We start from the raw sequence: 4,561 nt of genomic DNA on the forward strand, positions 1-4,561 counted from the left end.
TGACGTCATAACTCTGCACTTGTCTCCCAGGTGACAGACTCTGGTCTGTTGTATGCCTAAGTGGGAATTGTGACATCATAACTCTGCACTGGTCACCCAGGTGACAAACCCTTTTCTGCGATCTGCCTAAGGGGGCATTGTGACATCATAACTCTGCACTGGTCACCCAGGTGACAGACCCTTGTCTGTGATCTGCCTAAGGGGGCATTGTGACACCATAACTCTGCACTGGTTACCGTGGTGACAAACCCTTGTGTGTTATCTGCTTAAGGGGGCATTGTAACATCAAAACACTACAATGGGCACTCAGGTGACAGACGCTTGTCTGTGATCTGCCTAAGGGGGCATTGAGACATCATAACTCTGCACGAGGCACCCAGGTGGCAGACCGTTGTCTGTGATCTGCCTAAGGGGGAATTGTGACATCATAACTCTGCACGAGGCACCCAGGTGGCAGACCCTTGTCTGTGATCTGCCTAAGGGGGCATTATGACTTCAAAACTCTGCATGGGTCACCCATGTGACAGGCCTTTGAATGTGATCTGCCTAAGGAGGCATTGAGACTTGATAACTCTGCACTGGTCACCCAGGTGACAGACCCATGTTTTCGATCTCCCTAAGGGGGCATTGTGTCATCATAACTCTGCTTTGGTCACCGAGGTGACAGACCCTTGTCTTTGATCTGTCTAAGTGCGCATTGTGACATCATTACTCTGCACTGGTCACCAAGGAGACAGACCCTTGTTTGTGATCTGCCTAAGGGGGCATTGTGACATCATAACTTTGCAGTGGTCACCCTGGTGACAGACCCTAGTCCGTTATCTGCCTAAGGGGGCATTGTGATATCAAAACTCTGCACGGGGAACCCTGGTGTCAGACCCTTGTCTGTGATCTGCCTAAGGGTGCGTTGTGACATCATAAATGTGCACTGGTCACCCAGGAGACAGATCCTTGTTTGTGATCTGCCTAAGGGGGCATTGTGACATCATAACTCTGCACTGGGCACCCAGTTGACAAACATTCGTCTTTCATCTACCTAAAGGGGTATTTTGACATCATAACACTGCACGTGTCACCGAGGTGACAGACCCTTTTATTTGCTCTGCCTAAGGGGGCATTGTGACATCATAAATCTGCATTGGTCACCGTGGTGACAGACCCTTGCCTGTGATCTGCCTAAGGGGGCAGTGTGACATCATAATTCTGCGCTGGACTCCCAGGTGACAGACTCTTGTCTGTGATCTGCCTAAGGGGGCATTGTGACATCATAATTCTCCACTTGTCACCCAGGTGACAGACCCTGGTCTGTGAGCTGCCTAAGGGTTCATTGTGACATCATAACTCTGCAATGGACACCCAGGTGACACAACTTTGTCTTTGATCTGCCCAAAGGGGCATTTTGACATCATAACACTGCACGTGTCACCCAGGTGACAGACCCTTGTCCGTGAGCTGCCTAAGGGGGCATTGTGACATCGTAAGTCTGCATGGGTCACCCAGGTGACAGACCCTTGTCTGTGATCTGCCTAAGGGGGCATTGTGACATCATAACTCTGTACTCGTTGCCATGGTGACAGACCCTTGTCTGTGATCTGCCTAAGGGGGCAGTGTGACATCATAATTCTGCGCTGGACTCCCAGGTGACAGACTGTTGTCTGTGATCTGCCTAAGGGGGCATTGTGACATCATAACTCTGTACTCGTTGCCATGGTGACAGACCCTTGTCTGTGATCTGCCTAAGGGGGCATTGTGACATTGTAACTCTGCACTGGTCACCGTGGTGACAGACCCTTGTCTGTGATCTGCCTAAGGGGGCATTGTGACACCATAACTCTGCACTGGTCACCATGGTGACAGACCCTTGTCTGTGATCTGCTTAAGGGGGCATTGTGACATCAACACCCTACAATGGCCACCCAGGTGACAGACCCTTGTCTGTGATCTGCCCAAGCGGGCATACTGACATCATAACTCTGCACGAGGCACCCAGGTGGCAGACCCTTGTCTGTGATCTGCCTAAGGGGCATTGTGACATCAAAACTCTGCACGGGTCACCCATGTGACAGGCCCTTGAATGTGATCTGCCTAAGGAGGCATTGAGACTTGATAACTCTGCACTGGTCATCCAGGTGACAGACCCATGTTTTTGATCTCCCTAAGGGGGCATTGTGACATCATAACCCTGCATTGGTCACCGAGGTGAGAGACCCTTGTCTTTGATCTGCCTGAGTGGGCATTGTGACATCATAATTCTCCACTTGTCACCCAGTAGGCAGACCCTTGTTTGTGATCTGCCTAAGGGGGCATTGTGACATCATAAGTTTGCACTGGTCACCCTGGTGACAGACCCTAGTCCGTTATCTGCCTAAGGGGGCATTGTGACATCAAGACTCTGAACGGGGCAGCCAGGTGACAGACCATTGTCTGTGATCAGCCTAAGAGTGCATTGTGACTTCATAACTCTGCACTGGGCACCCAGGTGACAAACATTTGTCTTTGAGCTGCCTAAAGGGGCATTTTGACATCATAACACTGCACGTGTCACCGAGGTGACAGACCCTTGTCTTTGATCTGCCTAAGGGGGCATTGGGACATCATAATTCTGCACTGGACACCCAGGTGACAGGCCCTTGTCTGTGATCTACCTAAGGGGGCATTGTGACATTATAACACTGCACGGGTCCCCCAGGTGACAGACCCTTGTCTGTGATCTGCCTAATGGGGCATTGTGACATCATAACTCTGCACGGGTCACCCAGGTGACAGACCCTTGTCTGTGATCTGCCTAAGGGGGCATTGTGACATCATAATTCTGCACTGGACACCCAGGTGACAAACCCTTCTCTTTGATCTGCCTAAGCGGACATTGTGACATCACAACTCTGTACTGGTCAGCCAGCTGACAGACCCTTTTCTGAGATCTGCCTAAAGGGGAAATGTGACATCATAACTCTGCTCTGGGCACCCAGGTGACAGGCCCTTGTCTAATATGACTAAGGGGGCATTGTGACATCAGAACTCTGCACTGGGCACCCAGGTGACAGGCCCTCGTCTGTCATCACCCTAAGGGGGATTGGGACATCATAACTTTGCAAGGAGCACGCATGTGACAGGCCCTTGTCTGTCATGTGCCTAAGGGGGCATTGTGACATTATAACTCTGCACTGTGAACCCAGGTGACATGCCCTTGTCTGTGATCTGCCTAAGGAGACATTGTGACATCATAACTCTGCACTGGGCACCCAGGTGACAGGACCTTGTCTGTGATCTGCCTAAGGGGGCAATGTGACATCATAACTCTGCACGGGTCACACAGGTGGCAGGCCATTGTCTGTTTTCTTCCTAAGGCGGCATTGTGAAATCATAACTCTGCATGGGACACTCAGGTGACACACCCTTGTCTGTGATCTGCCTAAGTGGGCATTCTGACACCATAACTCTGCACTGGTCACACAGGTGACATACCCTTGACTTTGATCTGCCTAAGGGGGCATTGTGACACCATACTTCTGCACGGGTCACCCAGATGACAGACACTTGTCTGTCATCTGCCAAAGGGGACATTGTGACATCATAACTCTGCACTGGTCACCGTGGTGGCAGACACTTGTCTGTGATCTGCCTAAGGGTCCATTTTGACATCATAACCCTGCACTGGTCACCCAGGTGACAGACCCTTGCCTGTGATGTGCCTAAGGTTCATTGTGACATCATAACCATGCACTGGTGACCCAGGTGACAGGCCCTTGTCTCTGATCTGCCTAAGGTGGCATTGTGACATTATAATTGTGCACTTGTCACCCAGGTGACAGACCCTTGTCTTTGATCTGCCTAAGTGGGCATTGTGACATCATAACTCTACACTGGTCACCCAGGTGACAGACCCTTTTCTGTGATCTTCCTAAGGGGCATTCTGACATCATAATTGTGCACTGGTCCCCCAGGTGACGGACCCCTTTCTGTGATCTGCCTAAGGGGCCATGGTCACATCATAACTCTGCACTTGTCACCCAGGTGAAAGAACCTTGTCTGTGATGTGCCTAAGGGGGCAATGTGACTTCATAACCCTGCACAGGTCACCCAGGTGACAGGCCCTTGTCTGTGATCTGCCTAAGGGGGCATTGTGACATCATAACACTTCACTGGGCTCCCAGTTGGCAGACCCTTCTCTGTGATCTGCCTAAGGGTTCATTGAGACATCATAAGTCTGTACGGGTCACCCACGTGACAGACCCTTTTCTGTGATCTCCCTAAGGGGGCATTGTGATGTTATAACTCCGCACTGGGCACCCAGGTGACATGCCCTTTTCTGTGATCTGCCTAAGTGGGTATTGTGACATTGTAACTCTGCCCTGGTCATCGAGGTGAAAGACCCTTGTCTGTGATTTGCCTAAGTGGGCATTGTGACATCATAAGTCTGCACGCGTCACCCATGTGACGGACCCCTGTCTGTGATCTGCCTGAGGGTGCATTGTGACATCATAACTGCACGGGTCACCCTGGTGACAGACTCTAGTCTTTGATCTGCTTAATTGGGCATTGTGACATAATAACTCTGCAT

Source organism: Gorilla gorilla, chromosome 14 (assembly GCF_029281585.2).
Source record: "Gorilla gorilla gorilla isolate KB3781 chromosome 14, NHGRI_mGorGor1-v2.1_pri, whole genome shotgun sequence".
Classification (NCBI taxonomy): Eukaryota; Metazoa; Chordata; class Mammalia; order Primates; family Hominidae; genus Gorilla; species Gorilla gorilla.